Source organism: Carcharhinus amblyrhynchos, chromosome 25, assembly GCF_965287045.1.
Source record: "Carcharhinus amblyrhynchos chromosome 25, sCarAmb.v2.hapA, whole genome shotgun sequence".
NCBI classification, from domain to species: Eukaryota; Metazoa; Chordata; class Chondrichthyes; order Carcharhiniformes; family Carcharhinidae; genus Carcharhinus; species Carcharhinus amblyrhynchos.
In genome coordinates, this window is record NC_137348.1 from 17,126,998 (window position 1) to 17,140,718 (window position 13,721).

Consider the following 13,721-nt stretch of genomic DNA (forward strand, 5'->3'; position numbering starts at 1 on the left):
ACATATTTTGATTTTAGAGTGTACAAGTTCTGTTTAGTTCTTAGATTCCACTCATTTCAGTACTTTTTTTTTAAATAGAGGGCCTGACTGTGAAGCCAGTCTCAAAGCTCGCTTTCTGCTCCTGTCATGTTAATTCTTTAAGTTCTTTTCAATAAAAGAAAACCATTTTAAAATTCATATGAGCGCTGTCCTCTCCTTTCTTCAAACAAAATGAATGGACCCAACAATAGCTGAACAGGTGCCAGAGTGTGGTGACTAGGGGATTTTCACAGTAACTTCATTGCAGTGTTAATGTGCGCTTACTTGTAACATTAATAAATATACTTTAAAACACTTTACCGCGCATTGATGAAAACTGTCTCACTGACATCTTTTCAGTGCCTCGTACCCTTGTAAAGCAACTGAATGGATGTCGATACTCGATAACACACAATTGTTGACCATGTGCTTTAGGTTACCATGTTCCAGCAAAAACGAAGAGGGAACATTGTGAAGACTTGTTTTGAAAAAAAGAAAATTTAATCTCTGGTTGATCATACAACCTCTGCATGTTTTTCACATTGTAAAAATCCCTCAATTTCCTCCTTGTTGCGTGGCCCAACGCAACCAACCATAGTCAAGCATATTAGAAGCTAATTGGATTTAGATGACGTTATCTTTGGGTATCAGTAGCTGTTCAAAGACTTGATTCTTTTTAATTCTTCCACGGGACTTGGGTCTCACTAGCTGGGCCAGCATTTGTTGCCCATCCCCCATTTGCCCTTGAATGGAGTGGCTTGCTAGGCCATTTCAGAGGGCATTATAAGAGTCTACTGCAATGCTACAGGTCTGGAGTCACATGTAGGCCATGCCAGGTAAGGACAGCAGATACCCTTCCCAAAAAGGAAATTGGAGAACCAGATGATTTTTTTTTTAAAAAACAACAATTCATAAAAGCATAGAACCGCTGCAGTGCAGGAGGCGGCCATTCGATTGATCCAGGCCATCAACCTGGACCGACAACAACAGGCGAGGCAAAAATGTTGCCTGGATTTCCAAGAAGAAATTGTATACAACACTAGGGGTTCAAGGGATATGTGGGGAAAGGGAGGGATCAGAATTTGATGATCAGCCACAATCAAAATGAACGGCATAGCAGACTCGAAGGGCTGAATGGCCTACTCCTCCTAATCTCGATGTTTCAATTGGGTGCTATTCGGATTGGCGGATGGTGACTAGTGGAATGCCCCAGGGGTCGGTGCTGGGGCCTCAGCTTTTTACCATTTATATAGATGATCTGGAGGAGGGAACCGAGTGTATGGTGTCGAAATTTGCTGATGACACCAAGATTGGGGGAAAGGCAAATTGCGCGGAGGGTGTGGAGAGTCTGCAGAAGGATCTAGATAGGCTGGGCGAATGGGCCAGGAAATGGCAAATGGAATTTAATGTTGGCAAGTGTGAGGTGATCCACTTTGGTAGGAATAATGGTAGGAAGGACTATTACTTACGTGGCGAAAAACTGCAGCAGGCGATGGTGCAGAGGGACCTCGGGGTCCTTGTGCATGAGTCGCAAAAACCCAGCTTGCAGGTGCAGCAGGTGGTCAGGAAGGCGAATGGGATGCTGGCCTTCATAGCGAGAGGGATTGAATATAAAAGTAGGGAGGTCTTGCTGCAGCTGTACAGGGCACTGGTGAGGCCGCAGCTGGAGTACTGTGTGCAGTTTTGGGCACCGCACCTGCGCAAAGATATTTTGGCCTTGGAGGGAGTGCAGAGGAGGTTTACTAGGCTGATACCGGAGTTGAGGGAGTTGAGCTATGAGGAGAGGCTGAATAAACTAGGCTTGTACTCGTTAGAGTTTAGAAGAATGAGGGGAGATCTCATTGAGACGTATAAGATGATGAATGGGATGGATAGGATAGAGGTGGAGAGACTCTTCCCGCTCAAAAAAGACAGTAGGACTAGGGGGCACAGCCTCAAGATAAAGGGGGGGCGGTTTAGAACGGAGTTGAGGAGGAACTTCTTCACTCAAAGGGTGGTGAATCTCTGGAATTCTCTGCCCGTTGAAGTGGTGGAGGCTGCCTCGCTAAATATTTTTAAGACGCGGGTTGATGGGTTTTTGACAAGAGAGGGGATTAAGGGTTATGGGGAGAGGGCGGGAAAGTGGAACTGAGCCACGACAGATCAGCCATGATCTTATTGAATGGCGGGGCAGGCTCGAAGGGCTAGATGGCCTACTCCTGCTCCTATTTCTTATGTTCTTATGTTCTTATGTTCTTATTCCACCCAGGTCCTATCCCTGTAACCCCATGTACTTGCCCTGCTAATCTCCTTGACACCAAGGGGCAATTTAGCATGTCCAATCAACCTAATCCACACGTCTTTGATCATAGAATCTAAGGATCCTACAGCACAGGAGGAGGCCATTCGGTCCATCAAGTCTGCACCAGCCACAATTCCACCAGACCCTATCCCCTTTAACCCCATGCATTTACCCTAGCCAGTTCCCCTGAAACTAAGGGGCAATTTTGCATGGCCAATCCACCTAAGCAGCACATCTTTGGACTGTGGGAAGAAACCGGAGGACCCAGAAGAAACCCACGCAGACACAGGAAGAATGTGCAGACCCCACACAGACAGTGACCCAAGCCAGGTATTGAACCCGGGTCCCTGTTGCTGTGAGGCAGCAGCGCTAACCAGTGCGCCACCGTGCCACCCATGATCATGATGACCATTACTTTGTACTAAAGATTTATTGATCAATTTTAAATGCTACCAGCTGCTGTAGTGGGATTTGAACCCATGAGCCCAGAACAGCAGCCTGGGCCTCTGGGTTACCAATCCATTGACATTACCATTACACCACTGTCTCTGTCGACGGCCAGATTGGTTGCACTTATACCATTGGGGGCATTGTGAACATGAAGCTACTCTGAAGCACCTAAAATAAGCATTCAGATTGTCGTAATTTAACATTAAACACCCAGAGGCAAAATATACAAGCAGATGTACACAACAATGACATGCATTGATATATAGCACCTTAAATGTAATAAAATCATTCCACATTGATTCACTGAATCAAACCACACCTGACATTGAGTCACCTAAAGAGGTATTCAGACAGGTGATCTAAAGGTCACTGTTCAAAGAGGTAGATTGTGAAGGAGGGTCCGAGAGAAGGAAAGATGGGCAGAGAAATTTAGGGAAGGAATTCCAGAGTTTTGGACTTTGACAAGTGGAGATACAGCTGCTAATAATGGAAATCCGGGATGTAGAAGAGGCCATGAGTGCAAATATCAGAGGGTTGTAGGGATGCAATCACACAGAAACACTTAAGAGTTATAGGAAAGAGATAGCTATTTAAAATTCACAAAGGCATAACTGCTGAATCAGTTTGTTTACCTGCTGTGTTTTCATCTTTTAAACTGCATAAACTGCTGGTTAGGTCACAGCTGGAATTGTGTACATAAATCTGGTCATTATATTACAGGAAGAACATAATTATTCTAGGGAGAGTGCAGAGATTTACAAGAATGTTGCCAGGACTTGTAAATTGCAGCTATGAGGAATTATCATGGAATCATAGAATCCTACAGTGCAGGAGGCCATTTGGCCCATCGAGCCAATCCCTCCCAGGTCCCATCCCCACTACCCCACACATTTACCCTCCCAATCCCCCCGACACTAAGGGTCAATTTAGCATGGCCAATCCACCTAGCCTGCACATCTTTGGACTGTGGGAGGAAACCGGAGGAAACCCACGCAGACACAGGGAGAGCGTGCAAACTCTGCACAAACAGTGACCCGAGCCGGGAATTGAACCCAGGTCCCTGGCACTGTGAAGCAACAGTGATAACCACTGTGGCGCGCCCTATTGGGTAGGCAGGGGTCATTTTCCTCAAGACAGAGGCGGCTGAGGGGCGACTTCATTGAGGTGCACAAAATTATCAGGGGCTAGTTGAAATAAACAAGGAAGAGTTACCAACAGATCTCCCTGTTAGAGGAAACAAGATGCACAGATTTAAGGTGATTTAAAGAAGGATTGGGTGGGGCGGGGGGAGGAGGTGGGGGGTTGGGGTGGTTTAGGAAAAACATTCTCACCCAGAGGGCGGCAGGTGTCTGGACTTCACTGCCTGGGTTAATGGTTGAGACAGAATCCCTCAACTCAATGGAAAAGGTGTCTGGATCTGCATCCGAAGTGTTATAACCTGCAGGACTGTGGATTGGGTGCTGGAAGATGGGATTAGAATGAGCAGCTAGTCTTTTTTTTCAGTTGGTGCAGACACAACGGGCTGAATGGCCATTTTCTGTGCTATAAGTTTTCTATGGTTCTATCACTAGTGAATAAACAGAACAACAAATCTGTTGAGTCTATATCCTGTCAACAGAATCCTTCAAGAATTTGCTACAACACACACTGGAGATTATAGCAGTCTATATCACACGAGCGAATGCAATACCACGGGTGGCAAGGTGACACAATGGTTAGCACTTCTGAACCTGGGTTCAATTCCAGCCTCAGGTCACTGTGCAACCTCCACACAGACATTCTCCCTGTATCTGCATGGGTTGTCTATGGGTGCTCCAGTTTCCTCTCTCAGCCCAAAGATGTGCAGGTTAGGTTGATTGGCTATGTTAAATTAACCCTAGGGTCGGAGGATTAACAGAGTAAACATGTGGGGTTATGGGAATGGGGCCTGGGAGGGATTGTTGTTGGTGCAGACTCAATGGGCTTGAAAGGCCTCCTTCTGCACTGTAGGGATTCTATGAATACTTAAATGGAACATCAATGATTCTTGTGCCAATGGAATGGGATGATGCAGCATTGTTCATGGAAGGTAGCAGGCTACTTTTCAACACTATCGAAGTGGGGATGGAGATGTTGCAGAATTCCTTCTCTTTCAGTCAGACTAACTATTATTTACATCATATTTTCCCTCAAGTTTGAAACAGTGGAATAAATGGTCAGAATGGAAAACACAACTTGTATTTCTCGAAGTAGGAGCTATATATTCTGGAGAAAAAGAGTTCTGCTGAGCACCTCTATTAACTAAATCATACAATGGATACCACCTCACAATTACTCCCAAATGCTCTTATTTATACCCTCTCCCTTCCTGAAGACAGTGACATACGATTGGATATAATTCCATGGGTGCCAGTTACTGCTAAGTACCCAGTCCAGATGCAGAGGAGGATAGTAGGGGGAGGCCAAAGCTGATGATAACACTTAAAGGATTGGGAAATGTCAAAAGCACAGAACTACTATAAGATTTTTTTTATTCATTCGTAGGACATGGGCTGTCATTGGCTGGCCAGCATTTATTGCCCATCCCTAGTTGCCCGAGGTGGTGGTGGTGAGCTGCCTTCATGAGTCGCTGCAGTCCACGTTCTGTGGGTTGACCCATAATGCAGTTAGGGAGGGAATTCCAGGATTTTGATCCAGTGACTGCGAAGGAACAGCAACATATTTGCAAGTCAGGACAGTGAGTGACTTGGACGGGAATTTGCAGGCGGTGATGTTCCCATGTATCTACTGCCCTTGTCCTTCCAGATGGAAGTGGCAGTGGGTTTGGAAGGAGCTGTCTAAGGATCTTTGGTGAATTGCTGCAGTGCATCTTGCAGATGGTATACACTGTTGCTACTGAGCGTCAGTGGTGGAGGGAATGGATGTTTGTAGATGTGGAATATTAGAGGAAAAACTAATTTAGGCCCATAATAGAGCAGATTATGTTCCGCCATATAAACCGGTCACTTTAAAACAATAGATCAATGAAAAATATTTCACACGTTCACCTGACAATTTTAGTCCTGTCAGTCTACTTCAGAACAGGCACATTGGCACTTACCCATATTCTTCTCCCAGTTTTGCTTGTTACATCTGTATGGTTGAGACAAACAGCGAGATGGTGAGGGACTGTCACAGTCAAGTCTGGATTAGGTACAGTCTGCCCACAGTTCTGGAAATAGAACAGCACTGAATGTCATGCATTGTTTGTTTGGGTCTAAATGAATCCAGATTTCAATCTCAGTCAGATGAATACTCTCATTTCATTGACACTTTGCTTTGGAATGATGCAAAGTTTTCTCCAAAATCAGCATTATTCTGTAACCACGACATCACAATCGTCTCCCAAAAGTTTTGGTCACTGTAATCTCAGGCCTACATTTCCCCATCATCGACACTGCTCACAACTGTCAACTTGATGCACTGATACCAAGCATGGCTTGCTACAAACTGTTTTAGGTTAGCCATACGGATTCCTTTTTACCAAGTGCGGGTTTGAGAACTTAGTGAGTCAACGGGTAATTGGAACAAAAACAGAAAATGCTGGAAAACCTCAGCAGGTCTGACAGCATTTGTGAAGAAATTTGAATTTGATTTATTATTGTCACATGTATTGGCATACAATGAAAAGTATTGTTTCTTGTGCGCTACACAAAAAGCATACCGTTCATAGAGAAGGAAATGGGACGGTGCAGAACGTAGTGTTATATTCATAGCTACATTCTGCACTCTCGCATTTCCTTCTCTATGAACAGTAATGCTTTGTCTGTATAGCGCGCAAGAAACAATACTTTTCACTGTATGCCAATACATATGACAATAATAAATCAAAACAATTTCAATACTCTCTACAGGTGTTGTCAGACCTGCTGAGATTTTCCAGCATTATCTGTTTCTTTACCATGTACCCCTTGTAGAGAGAGAAGAGAGTCAGCACTTTGAAACATTGGCTCTATCCGCTCTCGGCAGATGCTGTCAGACCTGCTGAGATTTTCCAGCATATTATGATTTTGTTTCAGATTCCAGCATCTGCAACACTTTGCTTTTATAACAAGTACATGGTTTTGAGATGGGAAAAAGGGTGACTTTTACTTTTATGAAGAACGTATTCAATAAGAGATCAATTGCATTAATTAAATGAATGGTGGATAGTTTTGAAACCAAAATAGCAGCCAAAATCTTGTGCCAATTTTTAAAAATTTTATAAAATTAAATCTTCTGCCAACCAGCTTTTATTTTCCCCAAATCATTTTGAAAATTTGCTCAGTGGAAATGACAACTCAAAAGGTTGTTTAGGAGGTACAGCCTAGGGCTTTTGGCAAGGGCACATCTGGAGTACTACATACAGTTATGTGCCGAAATTTTACAGGCACGCCTGTCCCAGAACCGGGGTGGGTGAGGCTTGCAGAATAATATTCTTCTTTGGCCTCAAATGAGATCTTACGAACCTTGGGCAGGCGAGGCTGGAAAATTCCGGCAACGGCCACCATATCCAAGAATGGATATATTTGCATCGGAGACTAGTGCAGGTTCACTAGCTCAGATGTCTATGAGAAGTTGAGTAAATTGGGTCTCTATGTTCTGTAGTTTAGAAAATCTCAGAAACGTACAAGCTTCTGGTGGTTCTTGACAGGGTGGACAGAGGGGTCTTTAACCCCTTGCTGGGAAACCTAGAACACAGGGGTGTGGGGGGCAGGAAACAATCTCGGGATTAGAATCATAGTGCAGAATGAGACCATCTGGCCCATTGAGTCTGCACCAACAACAATCTCAGCCAAACCCCATTTCCTTAACCTCATGTATTTAGCCTGCTAATCCCCCCTGACTGTAAGGGGCAATTTAGCATGGCCAATCAACTTAACACCAGGTCCCTGACACTGTGACAGCTGTGACGCCCCTAATTGCCAGCAAAGATTAAGATGAGGAAAGGTTTCTGCGCTCAGAGGGTTCCCAAATCACTGGAATTATCCACCCCAGATGCTACAACATCTTAGATAAAACAGATTTTCAGAATCTGGGGAGGGGTTGGAAAAGCAGGGCTGAGGCAGAGGACCAGAGTGATTACATTGAATGGCGGAGCAGTGCTTGAGGGGCTAAGGTCTACTCCGACTCCTATTATGTCCTTGCATTAATGCATTTGGTTCAAAATGCAGAAAGGATCTGACAGCAATCTGGTAAGAGAAGGTTCCATTTCCACAGAAGACTCAATATTAAAAGAAAGATATTGCTTTTGAAGTAGATCTCACACAACTACCACAGAATAGAGGAAAGCTTCAATTCTAGTAGTTGGCAATGCTCTTACGAGCTCTTCACTCTGCTGCAATTACCTGAAGACTTGAAAAGATAGCACTATTATTATCCTCTTTATGCCCAAGTGATTTGCTGAAATCTAATCAAATTTTGCAACATATTAAACTAGTTCAGAACGATGCTACAAAATTAACTCTATCAGTGTCAGGAAGATATAGGAAGATATTCTCCCATCCCTCCGTGCTGCTTTTGTAGTCATGATGTGGAGATGCCGGCGTTGGACTGGGGTAAACGCAGTAAGAAGTGTGACAACACCAGGTTTAAAGTCCAACCGATTTATTTGATAGTAAACTCACAAGCGTTCAAGGTTTGCCCCTTCGTCAGGCGAATGGAGAGTTCTGGCCTCAGAGCACATAACAGCACAGACAGTTTACAGATCGAAAGCTTGTGAGTTTACTATCAAATAAATCGGTTGGATTTAAACCTGGTGTTGTCAGACTTCTTAGGGGAGGCCATTTTGCAGGCTCCCCACTGGGCGCCAAGGCATCCTCAGTTCTCAGACTGCCAGATTTGCAGTGCCAACAGCTCCGTGCCAGAAATCAGCACAGAGTTCAATAATATAAATACTAATTTAAAAACTGCTTAAAAGCCATTAGCAGGCCTGGGACTGAAATCTCTGGGCCCACTAGTCTCTCCCCCCTCACCAGGAGTGGTTCACTCCACTGGGGTTTATTCTAGCTCCCTAGTTGCAAAGAGCAAGTGGCCCAACCCTGCTGGAGTGGAGCGAAGGGGGTGGCAATCGAGGCCCCCCCCCAAAGAGTCAGCCATTGTAGACGGGTGCCTCCAGGGCATTGCCATTTTGGCACTGCCAGCCAGGGCCCCCTCGCACTGCCCAAGGGGCAAAGTGCCAACGTCCAGAGATCATTTTAGCTCGGCCTGCCAGGCATCAACAGGCAGTGCCAAGGGGGCGGTTGGTGTGATCAGTGGGAGTGGGGGTTCCCACTGCTGCTCTTTGTCTGAGGAACAGAGGGAGTGAGTACGGCTATTGGACTAGCCATCAAGTGGGGAGGAGGTGGGTGAAAATGAGGTGAGGGAGTTCGAAGCTGGCCCAGACATATTCGCATGGTCAGCAACGTGGGGGTCGTGGAGCTGGCCAGCAGCACGGGGGTACTGCATATGCGCTAGTCTCGGGCACTGGCAGATTGGCACATGCGCAATGGCTCGCTCGGCACTATTCTGCTGGCCTCTCCAGTAGGAATAGGCCCCACCCACCGATTTTGAGAATGATTTACACCAGTGCGCTCTCCAGTGTGAATATGGGAAATTCAGTTTGAAACTCCCTCTGATAAAACCAGCATGACTTACTCCCATTTTTACACAAATTCGACACTTAGATGTTCTTTGGATGAATCCCTTTAATGATAGCAACTTAAATTTCTAGGTTACAGAATTTTGCAGGAAATGCAATACCAAGCCCTCAAAAATACACTATTAAATGTCATGTTTGCTGCCCTCAATTTATAAAATTATCTTGATCATAGATGCTATTCCACAGTTACCATTTCTTGGTTCATCAACAATAAACAAGGAGGAAATTGGTGGTGGCAAGTCACTGGCTGTGTGGAGTCTGCACGTACTCCCTGTGTCTGCGTGGGTTTCTTCCAGGTGCTCCAGTTTCCTCCCACAGACCAAAGATGTGCAGGTTAAGTGGACTGGCCATGCTATATTGCCCCATAGTGTCTAGGGGGACTAGCGAGGGTAAATGCACGGAGTTATGGGAATAGGGCCTAGTGGGATTGTGGTCGGTGCAGACTCAAATGGGCCAAATGGCCTCCTTCTGCACTGTAGAATTCTATGATGATTCAATATCAGTAAGTGAGAGTAATTTTACCTTCTGACACTACCCCCCCACCCAATCCCATCCCCTTCCTCAACTCCTGCTTTGCAAATATCCACAATTAGGCATCACTTTTGCAAACTTACATCAGCTGATTAAGTCAGTGATTCAGGTTATTGAGGTTAGTTCTTTTGTTCAGATGAAGGTGGATTTTACTCCTTAACCAAGGAGATGTTTTCTAAAAGATTTGTAACACCATGACACAATAAGAAATCAACATGGTGCAGAATGGACTTAATCCAACTTTTTCACATTACAAACACTCAACACAATATGGCCAAATGGGTCACCAAAGATGGCAATTGCAAAGCATGGTGGGGTAGGATGGGCAAATGTGTGTAAAGACTAAGACAGGCTGTGGCCCTAAATGAATATTGGACTGAGACAAGTGGGCCGCAGCTTTAGGCATCAGGAATACACAGGAAAGAGGCCACCCCAGAGGCAATGGACACCTCTGGTCAAACATACTTGTTTACCAGACAAAGGGGCACCTTAACCCCTTATTTGGGAGGGAGGTATGTGACGTACGTGCCTCCAGCACCCACAGGCACGGCCTCTTGGTACACAGTCTGAAATCGGTTTGGCAGCACCTGATTGGCTTCTAGTGGTCAGGGTGATCGAACTCTAATCGATTGATTGGTGGTGATTGAGGACCCGCCCTAAAGGGCACAAAATAATCCAAGGATGAAAGGTGTAACGCAACACAGTGGTAGTGGTGAGCCTAGAGGTCAACCAACATGAAGGACGACCCTGAGCCATCCAGAGGAGAAAGAGGAAGAACAGACCAGACCAAAAACCGGACCGTACCGAGGAGACTGCAGAGACCAACATGTGGATACAGGCCAATATCTGCTTGGGTACTTGTCAGTCACTCACAGTTAAGTCCAGCATTAACTTTGAATCTTGACTGCTCCATAAAAGTAACTACCGTAACTAATATTAATTGTGTGAATGAATAAATGTTATTGTATTAATAAGGAGATCTCGCAGTTCTTTGTCCAAAAGATTAAAGAACACAGAGTGGCAAAAGACAAAACAGTCCATGGGTTTCCGTGCAAGATGAAAGCAGGAAAGAGAAATACAAGCATTCGAAATGTAGCGACCAGAACTGATACACTAAAGATCAAAGAGAACACATGCCATTCACTGAAATGTACAGAGTATCAGTTTTTAGCTGGAGCAAATCAACCTCAAACGTGATTGCAGATCAGTGTTTAGAGTTAAAGTGACCCCAAAGGGACACTTGGACTGCTGCTTAGCGTCTGCTCGTCACTGACCACCATGAGACTGCTTTCATCCAAAATTACTGGCCAAAACCTGTCCCCGTTGGCTACACTTACACAACATCTGATATAATGTTGGAATTGTCCAAAACTCTGGTGAGGCCACAATTGGAGTATTGTGCACGGGTTTTGGTCACCAGATAACAGGAAGGACGTAATTGCTCTGGAGAGAGTGCAGAAGAGGTTTACAAGGTTTACACGGAACTTGATAGAATTGGGTGTTATAGGTAAGCCTAGTAGGTATGGATACCATCAGCACAACTTGCGGACCGAAGGGCCTGTTTGTGCTGTAGTTTTTTATGTTCTAAAAATGTTGCCAGGACTAGAAAAGTGTAGCCATGAAGAGAGATTGGTTGGTTAGGGTTATTTTCTTTGGAACAAAGGCGGCTGAGGGGTGGTTACAGAGGTGTACAAAATTATGAGGGGAAGAGATAGAGTGGACAGAATAAAATGGTTTCCCTTGGTGGAGAATTCTAGATTCAAGATAAGTGGCAGTAGGTGTGGAGGGGACACGAGGAAGATTTTTTTGTTCAAATGCAAAGGGTGGCGGATCTCTGGAATTCACTGCCCAAGTTGGTGGTGGTAGTGACAGAGAACTTTAACTCTTTTGAAAGGTACCTGGATCTGCATCTTAAGCACTGTGAACTACAGAACTATGGGCCAGGTGTAGGATGGTGGAATTAGGAAGGGCACCTTGGGCTGGCATGGGTAAGATGGGCCAAATGGCCACCTTCTGTGCTGTAACTCTTCTATGGTTCAAACAGTTTAATGTAGGCAATGTATTTCAGGGAACCAGCATATCACAGGGCTGAGATATCACCAAATGAAAGAGTCTTTTCCCCAATGAGGGCTGGCATCCCATTGCCTTCTTGGCACACATTCTGAACTTTGCAAATTATATATGAAATGCAAGAATTTGGTTTAGAGACTTTACTCTATATTTCTAAGACGACATGAGTATCTGATTTCCTACATTCACTTCCTCTATGAATTATCACCTTCCTCTTTATGTATTCTCTACCCATCAGCTTGTCTCCAGCAGGTTCAGTGATGCTTTGAATCATTGCTATTTTTTGTGCTATCTCCTATCCCTTGAGCTTTTGTCGCTTCCACGCCCATTTTGTGCAAACATGCTTCACTCATGTTTACTTCCCATGAAGTGGTTAGCACTGCTGCTTCACAGTGCCAGGGAGGCCAGGGTTCAATTCTGGCCTCGGGTCACTGTCATTGTGGAGTTTGCACATTCTCCCTGCATTTGCGTGGGTTTTCTCCTGGTGCTCTAGTTTCGTCCAAAGGTGTACAGGTTAGGTTATTGACCATTGCCTCTTGGTGTCAGGGGGATTGGCAGGTAAATGCATGGGGTTACAGGGATAAAGCTTGGTTGGGATTGTTGTTGGTGCAGACTCGATGGGCCAATTGACTTCCTTCTGCACTAAAGGGATTCTATGTTCCAAGTAAAATCAAAAGCAGAAGGAAACCAAAAAAAAAGTACTTAACAAAATGGAATTTATTCCAATGGCATGTGCACAAACCGATCACCAGTGGGCAAAATTAATGACAGTCCTGTAAGTTCAGAAAGAGAATTCAAGGATTGGATCACTCTCATTACCTTCATGAAGTTATGATGGATGAACAGGCACGCATTGTGAAGTGGATAATAAACACTAATGTTTAAGTTTATGTTGAGTCATTAGTGTCACAAATAGGCTTACATTAATGAAGCTACTGTGAAAATCCCCTAGATGCCACACTCCAGCATCTGTTTGGGTACATTGAAAGAGAATTTAGCACGGCCAATGCACCTAACCAGTACATCTTTCGGAGGAAACCAGAGCACCCAGAGGAAACTCATGCAGACACAGGGAAAACATGCAAACTCCACACAGACAGTGACCTAAGCCAGGGATTGAGCCCAAGTCCCCAGCGCTGAGAGGTAGCAGTGTTAACCACAGTGCCACCCATGATGTTATGTGGATCAATGACCTTGTGTTTCATTTACTTACACCAGATCCCATCATTAACCACATCAAGCCAGTAGCTAATACACACTTAATTGACGAGTTACAGAACAAAGTCTCTCCGTTTTTAATGAAAAGGGGGCAGAGGTGAACACATACCCAAGAACAAAAACTTTATATGAACCAAAGTAAAATCAGCAACCTTTGAAGAGTGGATGTAAACAAAACAGATGTTGGAGTGGGATTAAGTTATGGAAAATAAGCCCCTGCCTCTTAACTTCTGAGGCTGTGATGCTGATTACAAGTGGCACGTGTCTTTAAATAACTCAAATTGACAGCTTCCTAGCTCATACCCCTGATTTATTAATTGGCTTAACTCTCACGGTTGTGCCCACACTGGCATGGGTACTGAACACTTCCATACATATCCTCAGTAACAGATACCTTCTCATCTTGTGCTTTCAGAAATGTGACGCCTTCACGTTGCCAAACTGCAAGGTGCACCAAATGAAAAGGCCCAGTGCCCTGCCACAAAAAGGAACAGCATTCATATCAGAGAAAGGCAG

The 13,721-nt window shown here is 44.7% G+C and overlaps 1 protein-coding gene across 2 annotated transcripts in view; it reads right to left on the minus strand.

The window, feature by feature from the left end:
* The window catches only part of ralgps1 (Ral GEF with PH domain and SH3 binding motif 1), a 710,183-nt gene that overhangs the window by 584,620 nt on the left and 111,842 nt on the right, over positions 1 to 13,721 (minus strand). For both annotated transcript variants that reach the window (XM_080211962.1, XM_080211961.1), the window contains exon 2: positions 5,829 to 5,939. The gene's annotated coding sequence lies outside the window, so the exon portion shown is untranslated. The remainder of the gene's footprint in view (positions 1 to 5,828; positions 5,940 to 13,721) is intronic.